Here is a 13,754-nt window from a genome sequence, read left to right as displayed (position 1 = left end):
AGCAACAAGGACTCAGAGATGCACAAGGAATGGATCTGTGATGTAAGGGGGTGCCAGGGTTCCCTCCCTACTCTGAACTCTGGCGTACAGATGTGGGGACCCGCATGAAAGACCCCTTAAGCTTATTTCTACCAGCTTAGGTTAAAAACTTCCTCAAGGCACAAATCCTTCCCTTGTCCTTGGATGGTATTGCTGCCACCACCAAGTGCTTTGGATAAAGGTTCAGGAAAAGGATCGCTTGGAGTTCCCATTTCCCCAAAATATCCCCCCAAGTCCCTTCACCCCCTTTCCTGGGGAGGCTTGAGAATAATATACCAACCAATTGCCTTTAATAAAAGTACAGACCAGACCCTTTATGTTTAGGACACTAAAATCAATCAGGTTCTTAAAAGAACTTTATGATAAAGGAAAAAGTAAAAGAAGCACCTCTGTAAAAATCAAGATGGAAGGTATTTTACAGGGTAAGAAAAAGATTTAAAAACACAGAGGATTCCCCTCTAGGCTCAACTTCAAAGTTACAAAAACATGAATAAACCTCCCTCTCAGCATAGGGAAAATTCACAAGCTAAAACAAAAGATTACCTAACACATTTCCTTGCTATTACTTACAATTTTTGTAAGTTTAGATGTATCATTTCAGTAGGAGCTGGGTTACCTGCTTAGTCTCTCTCTTTGTCCTGAGACAGAACAAAACAAAAAGCACAAACAAAACCTTCCCCGCCCCAACCCAGATTTGAAAGTATCTTCTTTCCCAGTTGGTCCTTCTGGTCAGGTGCCAACTAGGTTAATTGAACTGATTAACCCCTTACAGGTAAGTGATTCTGTACCTCTGGCCAGGAGGGATTTGATGTTACTGCATACAAAAAGGTTGTTACCCTTCCCTTTATATTTATGACGGGGGTCTGACAGTCACATCACCCTCCTTCCACCTTAACCCCACTGGAGTCAGACCTTTGCACACCATGTGACCTGGGGCACTGATTTCTGCATCATCTGTCCCATTTTGTGTCATGACCTAATCCCCTATGGTTTGCACCTTCTGCCATACTTTCAATACCATGCCCCCTGAAGCGAATGCCACGATACAAAACAAATACGTGATGACATCTATATTCTTCCCAGACCACTAATGCAAATGATAACAATCTCATTGGTGTCTTGATTGCTGGAGTGTCTTGCTATGAAAAGGTGACTTCGGTGCACAATTGTATTGGAGACAGAGGATGGTCCAAGGCCAGAAGGGACCACTGTGACCATCTAGTCTGACCTCCTGTAAAACACAGGCCAGAGAACGACCCCACAATAATTCCCAGAGTAGATCTAGAAAAACATCCAGTCTTGATTTAATAATTGCCAGTGATGGAGAATCCACCACAACCCTTGGTAAATAGTTTCCAAGTGTCTGAAGGTGAGTGTTGCTTCTGTGCTGTTGGTTGAGTGTTCCCGTCCAGACTATTTAGTCTGCTAGATTCTTCCTGGCCTTTTGGCTACAAGTCAATTGTTCTCTCTCAGAAGTTTAGCATGTGATACGTTCTCTATCGACTCCAATCCATCTGCATTTCCAATGGCCTCCAGCACTTTGATATTTCAACACCAGATACAAAACTAAGGGTGACAGCACAGCATGGCTGAAACCAGAACTGAGCTCTTCGTTTGACGCTGCCTCCTCAGACGGGATTCATCACAGTAGTTCTCTTCCATGCGCAATGCTGCTGAGCTACGCTGCGTCTCCGTGATTAAGTTAGGATCCCCTGAATGAGACAATGACTCAACTCCAGCTCATCTTCAGTAGTAGCATGTTGACCAGCTGGCTACCCTTTGCTGAGAAAGCTCTGACCCTTTGGCCAGAAGCCTCTGTCCTGATGGGAGCTAGTAGGTCTTTTAGATCCCCAACACCTACAGCCCATATCTGTGGATACCTTGGTATATAGCAAACCCAAGTGTACACCAATTAGCTGCTATATGTTATGTCTATGATACTATGTTAATAGCAATCATGCTGCATAGGTGCCGCAATTGCAATCTGTTGCTATTGTCCACATCAGTGATTTTCAACCTTTTCCACTGATTGATTTCAAACCATTCCAGGGCTCACTGCCCCTTCAGTCCCACCTCTTATGCTCAAATAAATGTGTTAGTCTCTAAGGTGCCACAAGGACTCCTGTTCTTTTTGCGGTTACAGACTAACACGGCTGCTGCTCTGAAACCTGGTAGGACACAGTGACACACATGATAAAAATAAGAACATATAAAGAAAACTGTTGAACAGAGGATGGGTCATGGCCTTCCCTGCAAATGGAGCCATCGTGCATACGTGCAGGTGAGCTCTCTGTGACATGCTCAGCACTCTCCTAGGCAGAGCATCCAGGAGGAGGGAGAGAGAAGGGAGGGTGTTCTGCAACTTTGCTATCAGTTCTCCTGCCTTCCCGGCGGAGTTCTGAAGCCTTAGAAAGAGGGAAAGAAAGAAAAAATGAAAAAAGGCCAGGGGTTGGGAGCGGGGAGAGCACCATTCCTCACCCCAGAGCACTGATTGGACTAAATAGGCCAAATTCACTGGAGCTGTAACTACTCTGAAGTCGTCAGGCTTGAATACGGCTCCCATATAAAATAGTCTCCATACCTAACAGCTGCTTGAAGAAGCACACCCCAATTTTATTGGGAAAAGCCCAGAAGCCAGCATACCCATTGTTCGTGTGCAGTTATTCCAAAGAGGGCGGGTTATATAGGGGCTGAATATATGGCTAGAGCTGCAGGGTCGTTGGCATGAGCCAGCTGTCACTCCACAAACCGAGTCTGCCATACTTTCATGCTCCTAGCAGCTGAGCTGGTTTGCAGCAATATGGAACATGCCAGGGAGGGGGAAAGGGATGGGCATGGTTGGGCTGGGCATGGTATTATTGCTTCAAATCATTAGCTTTTCATCCCTCAGGTGAACGATAAGGATACAACAGGTCAGGCCTGAGGGGCATTGACAAAGCTGTGGAGTTCAAGGACTGGAATAACAGTGGGTTGCAGGTCAGACCTGAGGGGCACTGACAGAGCTGTGGAAGGGCTCAGGTGTGGGACAGAGTAGCAGAAGGGGCTGCAGGTCAGATTTGCAGTACAGGGACAGAGCTGTGGAGGGAACGCTTGCACAGCCGCTTGCTCTATGGTAGCCCTGTGCCTGCCTCTACAGTAGCTTGTTATCAGCTTTGCTACTCTCATGAGCATTTAAAACAGAATCAAGCAATTTTAAAGGCAAGACAATTCGAAAGCAAAACATGGGCAGGTGAAATGCTCACTGAAAGCATCACAGCAGCTCCCGCTCAGCCTGACTCAACAGAAACTCCTGCTGTTGGGCGGCGTGTGTGTGTGTGGCCGGGGCAGGGGGAGGACTGTATTTACCAGCCTAGCCAGCATGTCTGAAAGCTTCTGTAGCCTGAGCCCTCCTCACTTCCCCCCCTTCCCAGACAACTCTACACTCCACCATATGAATCCCACTCTAGCTCTCTGCCATCTGAGACTGACAGACACAGTGCTCAGCTGGGCAGCAATATACAACCCCCAAGATACCAAAGCCCTTCAGGAGCATGGCTGAGTTTAGCCTGTTAGGTCCCCATTTTGCAGATAACAAAACCGAGGCACAGAGAGACCGAGCGCCTAGCTCACACAGCAAGTCAATGGCAGAGCCAGCAACAGGACCCAGGAGTCCTTGCTGCCAGTACTGTGCTTTGAGCACAGGACCATCCCCTTGTGCATTATCCCCGTGCGCTGCTCTTCTGAGGCTGCTGTTTGACGTAACTGCAGGGAAAGGCACGGGGGCACCTTTACTTTCTCTAAGCTGGTGGAATATAATGAGAAAACTCCTCTGTCTGTTTTGCTTTGGCAGTCGAGCTAGGATTTGCACAGCTGTGGTGCTGATAAAATACACCTCAGTCCCTGCCACAAACATGAGAAATGAACGTTGGGATCCCCCCACTCTGCTAGAACCACATGGCTCCTTTATCAGCAGATGTGAGCTGCAGTAAAATCCATTAAGATGCTAATCCCCGGTGCTATAAATCCAAGACTGCTAATCGCCTGGATGGGGCGCCCAGTCCAGCGCCAGCCTCAGCCCTGGAGACGGACTTTCTGGAGGTTCACAGGGGACAGGGACTGGCTGGCATCACCTGAGTGGAAGGACTGGCTCAGCAGCTTCTCAGCATTTTACCACCACTGGGGGGTGACAGCTGGTTTCAACGCCAGTCCAATAGCTGGCCCCCTATGACAGTCTGGATCCCTCTCCTGGGTGTTCCCCTAGCTTCCTCCATGCTCCAATACCCACTGGCCTCTGGGCCTGCTGGAATTCAGCACCCCTGCACCAGGCCACTGGGCAGGGAAAGCTTGTCCTGTAACACAACTATCTGTAAGCAGGGAATGATTCCAGGCTGCAGCATGGCCTAGACAAGGATTGTTCCTGTACCTCCTTGCCATTCCAGAAAGAGCGTGTTCTCATGGCTCTCTGACCAGGAGGGAGGCCACCTGGGGACTCTGCCTGGCTTTGCACAGACATCCTGCGGGATCTCAGATCGCTCACTGAGCTTCCGGTTCCCCAGCTGTACAATGGGAATAAATGTGACCTCCTGCACCGGCATGCTACGAGGGTTAATCTCTCCATGTCCGTAATGCACTTGAAGAGCCCTGAACGAAGGGCCTTAGAAACGGGCAGACCCCTATTAATCATCATTCTTATTATGAGCCATCTTCAGAGCCTCCTTCCTACTGAGAATGGTGCTGCAGTTCCCCGAGAGCCCTGGGCTCACCCCTTTCATTCAGAGCTCCCACCGCAGATCAAATACCACTATCTCTGGTCCAGAGGTGAGCTCTGGACTGGGGCCTTGGGCTGTATGGTGCCCAGATGGGCTGGTCTTAGACGAGAGCTGGTCTTAGACTGCCTTCAATTCTCAGGCAGCAAACCATCAGCTCAACAAGTTAGCAGTACTCAGATTAAAGAACCCAATTTTGTTTAAAAAAAGGCCTAATTTCAGCTGTAATGCAGTCAGTCAGCCACCATGAAATGGAAGAAGGGAATAAAATGCATGCAACGCTGGATATTAACAATCATACGCCTTTCCCAGCGTCTTAAGCTGCCTCTCCTCTGATAAGACTTTGATGCAGCAGAAGAACTACAAGTGTAATTAATAATAAAGGACCAGCATGACTGAATCCAGTAGTTCTGCAGAAGCAGTAACATCTCACCAGCAAGGAAACAGGGTCTGCCAGAACCTCCATGCCAAATTGACCCCCTGCTAATAATCCTTCAACAATAATGTAGGAGAAGACAGTAGGGACAGGCACTGCCAGACTGGATAGGACCAATAGGCCACCTAGTCCAGTATCCTGCCTCCAAGAGGGGAGAGCCCAGACCTACCCCAGGAAGAATGTTTTACTGACCCCCAACAGAGGCCGGCTTATGCCCTGAAACAGGAGGGTTTATATCCCTTCTAAAATTCAAGTTTATTTGTTTAAATACTTCCTATACTAACTCTAGATAGTTTTGTTCTCTCTCTAAACGCCCAGTTGTTTTTTTGAGAGCTGCTAGGCTCCTGGGCAAAATGATATATTGTAGCAGTGAGTTCCACAGGCTAACTGTGTGAAAACAGTAGTTCCTTTCTCAGTTATGAATTGGTCATCTTTCAGTTGCATTGCCTGTCCCCCTTGTTCTAGGAGATGGGGGAAGAGAAGTCCTCAATCTCCCTCCTCTTTACCATTCATCAGTTGATATACTTTTATTATGTCCCCTCTTATCTGAGTCCTCTGTAAGGTAAACAGGCACAGTATGATAGTATTCCATTGCTTTGGGATGAGACACAGCAGTAGTGCAAAACCATCCTGGCTAATTGGTTTTAACCTCAGCACAGCATCACAAAGGGCAGCAGGAACATCCTACTCCAGGACACAGGCCTGAATGAAACAAGGGGAAACCAGCAGTTTCCCCACCTGTATCCCATAGGAACACAGAGGATTTGCTCTACTAAATCAGTTCATTGTTCCACCAAACCCAGGCAGAGGGCAGAGTGAGTGGTTAATGACTGGCTGGCTGCATCTGCATTTCTCTGGGATCCCCCTTCAGCATCTGCCAAATTTAAGCTTACATTTAAAACCGAAAATATCTTCTGCCCCTTATGGTTGTTCAGGAAAGCTGAGCGTAACTCACTGCATTGCTGTCAGAGTCTGCAGGCAAGCAACCTGTAACAGCAGCTTGAAATGTCCCTATTCAGTGCAATGTGATGTTTATTCTGAAGCCTACTGATGACATTTTAGACAAAAGCATTATTAACTATTTTAGTGATTATCAATTAGCAGAAATATCCAACTGCTCTGCTATTGCAGGGAGAGTTGTGTACAGAACCAGCGCCCAGCATGACCCTTGCCCTCAGTATCCTGCCCCCAGTTGGGGCTAATACCTGATATTCAGAGGAATAATGTCTTCTAATCTGGTTCTTATTCGGTACCAATAACCGCGGTGTCTGAACACCTCAGGGAACTCTAAGAAATGCTGCCATAATGTACGTAGCTAATGGAGCTATGGTGTTTGAAGAAAATTCCTTCCTGACCCCTGCAAGTGTTGGATCATATTAAAGAAGTTTGAGTTTGATTCCCCATAGTTTAAATTCCAGGGTATTACTAATTAAGAGGTCTCTTGGTTTTTGGTGCTGTTTCTCTCCCTCTATGTGTGAAGCTTGCAAGCTGCTAATTGCGTTAGTACATTCTAAGACAGAGTCTGTTCTCAAAGCAATTCACACAGAGAGAGACTCAAAGCAATACTCGGTAACAACAGAAACAGCACCCAGAGACTCCCCGCCCTTTTGTTGTATTAACAATTGTGATTAAAATAGAGATAGAAGATGTATGTGGATGGATGCTTGGTGTGGATAATAACTGAATGATCAGGGAGGTGCCAGCCTAAGAATCCAGTGTCCAAAGGAGGAAGAAGGCGTCAAGTGGAAATAACCAGAGGACCCCCGGAGGGCAGACTGGAATCCACCCAACAGCCTCAAGAATGGGAGAACCAAAGAACAAGATAACATCTAGCAGCACGGAGCCGTCAGGAATGTGCCATCTGCTGATTGATTCAGCAATAGCATGATGAAGCAATTCCCATAGACTGGCATAGGAAGAAATTCCTATAAAAATGGACTCTAGAAAGTGAGAACTTTGGGGTCTGATTCTGCAAACCAACTTCCAGAAGCATCAGATGAGCATCTGACAAGGCCCTGCTCCCTCCTCATGTCCAGGCCAGCTGGCCAGTGGCTTGGCATGAGCAACTCAAAGGCTGGTAACTATGATAACAACCTTGCAGAACCTCTGTGTGTGTGTGTATGAATGAATGAATGTGTGAATAAATATGAGATTGAATGGAATGTTATAACTATAACTAACTGCTTACTATGGTTCTTTCTGTATTCACAATAAATGTGGTATTTTGCCTTTTCCTCTTTAATACGATCCTGCTGGTTTTTATTTTATTAGTATAACACAAGTAATCAGCTGATGTTCTGAAGCATGAGGTTTGGTAATCCTCTTTATTGGTGATTAAAGCAGATCCAAGGAGGAAGGGGAGCTCAGCATTACTGGTGGCTGCCATACTGGGTTTCATCATCACACAGTGGTATATGAATGAGGACAAACGAAGAACTGTGTCTGGAAGGACACACATCCCTGAGCCACCACATAGTCAGCCAAGCAAAACTATATTCCTGCCCAGCTGCACACACTGATATCACTGGTCTTCCCCAGCCCCATTCGTACTGACTCGACAAGACTGGGAGTCTGGTTCTCCATTGCCCTGCACCTTGTCCAGTCTTTTGCAGCAGTGCAAACTGCGTGTGAATGATCACCATTTGGAGCATTTTACCAGAGCTGGGTAGGAAACATTTTTCACATCCTGTGAAAATTGTCAGGATTTTAGAAATTTTTCCTGACCCAAATTGGGATGAAAAGTTGAAAACTTCGAAAATGTTCATGAACCAAAAATCCCCCCCCCCCCAAAATGTGGTCCAGATCAGTCACAACGTTTTTTGAAACATTTTGGTTAGATATTGAATTTTTTCCCCTCACATTTTTAATGCTATCATTAGCTTAAATTTTGAAACAAAAAGGCAGTTCAAATCGGAAAACTGAAATTTTTCATTTAAAAAAATGTTGCAATAAGATATTTCAACAATTTAGAAACTTCAGAAATGTTTCAAGGTGAGAAATGTGTCAAAGCCAACCCTTTCCCACAAAAGCGTTTCGGTTAGGATGAATTGGCATTTTTCAACAACAACAACAACAACAAAAGTTTGGTCAAAATATTCCCAATCAGCTCTGCACTAATGGAAATGTCTGTCCAAGGAGTTGGGCAGCAGTGAATCTGGCACTGGTGTAAAACCAGCTGTTAAGGAATGAAATACCCAGCATGGGTTACCCCTGTAAAATCCAGAAATATCCAGTGCGACTTCCTCCCATCTTTGATGATGTTAAAACATTTCAGAGGACAGATTTTATGCCAAATAAAAAAGCAGAGCCACCACACAGCTCATTGTGACTTGCCATTGACAGGTTATGTTTCATTAAATAAAATAAACAAGCATGCTACAAACTCAACAAAACAACTGGACCCCAAATTTACACACACACTTCCCATCAGAACACAGAAAAGCACGCCAAATACCAGCACTGTGGATATAAATTCAAAGCAGGCTAATGCATCCCTGATATAATAATAACTAGCTCTTATATAGCCTGTTTCATCAACGGATCTCAAAGTGCTTTATGAAGGAGATCAGTATCTCCCCCCCCTTTTTTTTTTACAGATAAGGAAACTGAGGCACAGAGAGGCAACTTGACCTTGTGCAAGGTCACCCAGCAGGCCAGAACTAGGAACAGAACTCAGGTCTTTTAGATCCCAGTCCAGCACTCCATCCATGCTTCCTCCCCAATCCATGCTTCCATATGGAACCCAGAAATATATGAGAGTCCTTGTCCCCCATCCAAACCCAGGTCTCCCAAAACCTCTCCTCCTACTCAGTCATGGCCACAGCTTCTAAATGAAACCCACCAGATTTTCTACGCAGCAATAAAGTACCATCACCACCTTTCTAGGTCTCTCAAGTCTGCTGTGCTTCCTTTTTGTTTCATTTCAGGCTGGATCAGACCCAAGGTCCATCTAGTTCAGTACCATGTCTCCACTAGTGGCCAGCACCAGCTCTTTTAGAGGAAGATGCACGAAACCCCTTGGTGGACAACTGTGGAACAACCTTCCAACAGAAGTTTCTTCCTGACCCCAGGAGCTAGTGATTGGGTCATTCCCTGACCATGAACATTTATAGCCCTTATACCTTTTGATCCTCTATGTAACTCTGGGTTCTCCCCGCAAGCCAGGAAGAGGAGAGGAAGCTATGCTCCCCTGTGCTCCCTTCACTTTGACTCCTGCTTGTTCCCGTAGCTTGCACAGCTCCCATGTTTAGCATTCATGGAACAAGCCAGCCCTTTTAAAAATCCAGACAAAGGACAGCTGGCGGGATTTCTCCATCACGTCATCTGCCAAGTGGGTAGCTTACCTCAGGTCCCAGCAAACATACAGCAGTTTTTCAGGGAAAGGCAGCTTCTGCCTCCTCTGACTGAGCTGAATTCTCCTCTGTGCTGCCCACTTAGGTAAGAAGAGAAATAGTCTTTCTCCTTGTGGAGGAGCCCTCAGTCTGTACTAGCTGCTTTCAGGTGGCACCTGCACTCCCTACCTGAGCCAGTAATGAGCTAAGTTCATCTTCTGCACGTATAGACCTCAGAGGGAACCTAGGACATCTCCTCAGATAGAGGGAAACCTCCTGATGGGACAAGATTTAATGCCCAGACAATACATCGCTTAGCAAATGCAACTGGGTCCCCTGCCTGTGTCACTGGGGAGAAGATGCATATCATGGGTCTGCCCCTGCTATGCCTTCCTCATGTGAGTAACCCTTACACAAGCATTTACATCATGTTCAATGGGGCTACTCACCTGAGTAAGATTCTCTCATGTGAATGAACCTTGCAAGGCCAGACTTCCTGTGCAAGCACACCAGCTTGTGGAGCTGCTGCACTTTCCTCCCCAGAGTCAGAATGGCCTGTGTCAGTTTGGTGCCAGAAATGGGCTCGGATGTCACACGCATGGGGTCCCGCAACCTCTCCCTCCACTTATTGGATCATGATGGGACACTCAGCCCACTGCATCCACCTGGTATTTCCTCCTTGCTGACCTGATCTCAAATTGGGAAAATGCTGTAGGAGCTGCCACGCTGTATCACACGATTGTCCATCTGGCCCAGCGTCCTGCCTTTGGGAGCTGTGCTATGTGCTCACGAGCAAGCATGTGTTGTTTTTAGCTCTTCCTCTCAGGGGGGCAACAGCCATCTGGAGAGGGGCCTACGTCCTGCACCACCCATGTGTCCCCAGGTTCTGTCTGGCCTAGTAATTCCTGTGCCAAGCAATCTTGCCGGAAGTTTCTATTCTGCAAGTCATGGAAGCAACCTAACAGCCTGTTTAGGAGCTAATAAAGCACAGAGCCCTGCAGCAAGGAAGGGTCTGCCTCAGACTATACAGAAGGGTCCTATACCAGGATTTCCCCGGGGAAGGCTCAGCTTTGCCTGCTGTCCTGTTTCCCATAGTATATGCAGGGGCAATGCAATGTTGGGATGTTGCATTGTGACATGGTGCTGCTGCCCTGCCATGGTGACTGTTGCACAGATGTGTTACAGGACACAATTACATTCCCTGACACCTTGACTCCCAATGAAATCTGCGTCTGCACAGCGCTCTGAGAAGGTGAGTGCTTCATGCTCCGGGCATGCTAAGGATTTTTTTATTTTCCCGCTGGTGCGATGTGCTTACCACCAGCCCCTTGGAAGCTGTAACCAAACAAACCCCCAAACACCTCTCCAACCCTGTCAGAAAAGCACTGGGGTAAGCAGACAGGCCCTGCAACGTGCTCTGAAGATCAACAGGCTCAGGGCTTCGCTTGTCCACAGGCGGAATGAGTTCCAGAGGCAAGGGCCCTTCCCTGAACACTCTGACAGGAAATCCAGGGCCTGTCAGCAAAAGTGTCCAAGTTGATCGCAGCAGCAGGGCAAGGGCAGAGAGAGGCAAAGGCCAGGTCCCAGCTTGACACTGCCATAAACCCAGCAGAATCTGTCTTGGCAGATACCCTGGTGTAAGGAGCCCCCTGGGCTGGGAAGAACCGGGCCCAGGGCTCCACACTGCCTACTCTATAGCACATGGCATAGAGGCATGCTGAGTGAGGGGGTGTGACTGGGCACTGCTGTGCTCTGGTGATTCAGGGATGTGGGATGGTAGACTTAGTAGACTGCTTTGGCCCAACGTAAACAAGAGCAGGTCCGAGGCTTCTTTAATATACACCAGGGGCCAGGAAGGCCACCCAGCAAAGCCAAGAATGTGGGAGGCACAAAGGTGGCTTCAAGCCATCTTCCCCCATCCAGTTCTTGTGCTCAGCACAGCTCCCGATGATGGGAGAATGTGACCCATGGGACACAAAGCCCAAAACACACTGACCCCTACAAGGTGGGTGGCTGCTGACACTTTCCAAGAACAACCCAACCCTAACCACTCCTAGTATCAGGGTTATAATTACTGTCCTGCAGAGTACAGCTTGGAAGGTGCCAACCCTACTTACACCTGACCCTTCAGAGGAAGGAGAGACCTAGAGGTACCTGGACAGTCATATCACTGCACACGGCATAAAAAAAATCCTTCCTGTCCCTTGCTGGTGACCACCTTGTGCCCTGTAGCATGACAGCTGATCACCCCCTTGGCTTACCTCACTGAGCTGTGAGGCACTGATGGTCGTTACACTGTCTAGCCCCCTTCACATCCATCTGCAGCACTTACCGGTGGCCAGGCTGTTGCCGCATGTGACGAAGGATCCCCTTGTGGTTATTAAAGGAGCCACAGAGGCTTGTGACCTTTCCCGTCTAGCTGGGAGCTCTTCATTCACCTCTCCTTATTTAGCACCACAGATGGGGGAGCCGTCTCTGATGCAGTAAGCAGCAGGGAAGATGGGGCCTGAATAACTGTTTGCCACAATCATATTTTGAATACGTCTGCCTTCCCCACCTAGCTCTTCTTCCCAGGCATTATTCACCTGCCTCCAGCACTAGATCCTCTCAAGAGGACAGTGTCACGCAGGAAAAGCAAGCTCCAGAGAGATTTATCACCTTGAATTTTTAAAATATCCTTCAAGTCTCAGAGCATAACTCAGGCCTGTGCATCCCAAGTGTTAGAAGCCAGATGCTGCCCCTTCAGTTCTGTGGAGTGCACGATGGCTGGTGAAGGAACTTTGGGAGACAGGCCTGTGTTGTGGGAAAGGGACAGTTACTAAAGCAGCGTTTCTCAAACTGGGGGTCCTGACCCAACAGGGGGTTGCAAGGCTATTGTAGGGGGGATTGTGAGATAGGCAGAGAGCGGCAGTTGCTGGCTGACTGCCCAACTCTGAAGGCAGCACCGCCACCAGCAGCAGCACAGAAGTAAGGGTGGCATAATACAATATTGCTGTAAACCCCCGCCCAGCTCTACCATCCCCTCGGCAGCGTCCTCTCCTTGGGAACTTGAAATACGGTAAGCCTACTTTACGCTTTTTGAAAGGCTTCAATGCCTTTGACTGGGATGCAGGGATGACTACGTGCTTAATTTAGTGCTATAAGTATGTACAATAATTTGCTATGACTTGGGGGGGGGAAGGGAGTGTCATCACAGCCTGAAATATTTTCAAAGGGGGGCGCAGCAAAAAGAGTTTGAGATTCCCTGTGCTAAAGGGAGACAGATACAGTTCCCCCTACTGCTTCATCATGGGACATTAACCCCAAAATGGAAGCACTCCTCCCATGGGAGGGGAGAATGAGCTGCCATGACCATTCAGTACTAGGCTCCTCTAAACCTCTCTACCAATGGATCCTAACTCTGGCGTGAAGACCCCACCCTCTCTTGGGTAATGTAGCTTCCATGTTAGTATCTGAGAGCCTAGGATGATGAGTGTGGTGTAAATTCCAGATAAGATCAGACAGACATTACTTTAGTCTGGTCTTCCCCACACATTGCTTTACTTCACCCATGGGTAGGGCCTGACCAAATTCATGGTCCATTTTGATCAATTTCATGGTCATAGGATTTTAAAAATAATAAATTTCATGATTTCAGTTATTTAAATCTAAAATATCATGGTGTTGTAATTGTAGGGATCCAGACCCAAAAAGGAGTTGTCCAGTGGTTGCAAGGCTACTGTAGGGGAGGTTGTGGTACTGCTACCCTTACTTCTGCGCCTTCAAAGCTGGGCAGCTGGAGAGCAGCGGCTGCTGGCCGGGAGCCCAGCTCTGAAGACAGAGCCGTTGCCAGCAGCAGCACTGAAGTAAGGATGGCATGGTGTGGTATTGCCACCCTTACTTCTGCATGGCTGCCTGCAGAGCTGGGCCCTCAGTCAGCAGCTGCCACTCTCCGGCCACCCAGCTCTGAAGGCAGCAGCGCAGACATAAGGATGGGACGGGACAGTATTGCCACCCTTCTGTGGTACTGCTGGAGGGGCGCTGCCTTCAGAGCCAGGCGCCCGGCCAACAGCCGCTGCTCTCCTGCCACCCAGCTCTGAAGGCAGCGCAGAAGTCAGGTTGGCAACACTGCAACCTGCCCCCACACAAAAGAACCTTGCGACCCCCCCCGCAACTCCCTTTTGGGTCAGGACCCCCAATTTGATAAACACTGGTCTCCCCTGT

The 13,754-nt window shown here is 47.9% G+C and overlaps 1 protein-coding gene across 1 annotated transcript in view; it reads right to left on the bottom strand.

Annotated features, from left to right (window-relative positions):
- Positions 1 to 13,754, bottom strand: part of FRMPD3 (FERM and PDZ domain containing 3) — a 153,314-nt gene that overhangs the window by 48,710 nt on the left and 90,850 nt on the right. The window lies entirely within an intron of this gene.

The sequence above is a fragment of the Lepidochelys olivacea genome (genome assembly GCF_965140295.1).
Source record: "Lepidochelys olivacea isolate rLepOli2 genome assembly, chromosome: 9".
NCBI classification, from domain to species: domain Eukaryota; kingdom Metazoa; phylum Chordata; order Testudines; family Cheloniidae; genus Lepidochelys; species Lepidochelys olivacea.
Note: the sequence above shows the minus strand (reverse complement) of the source record. Positions and strands in the feature narration are given on the sequence as shown.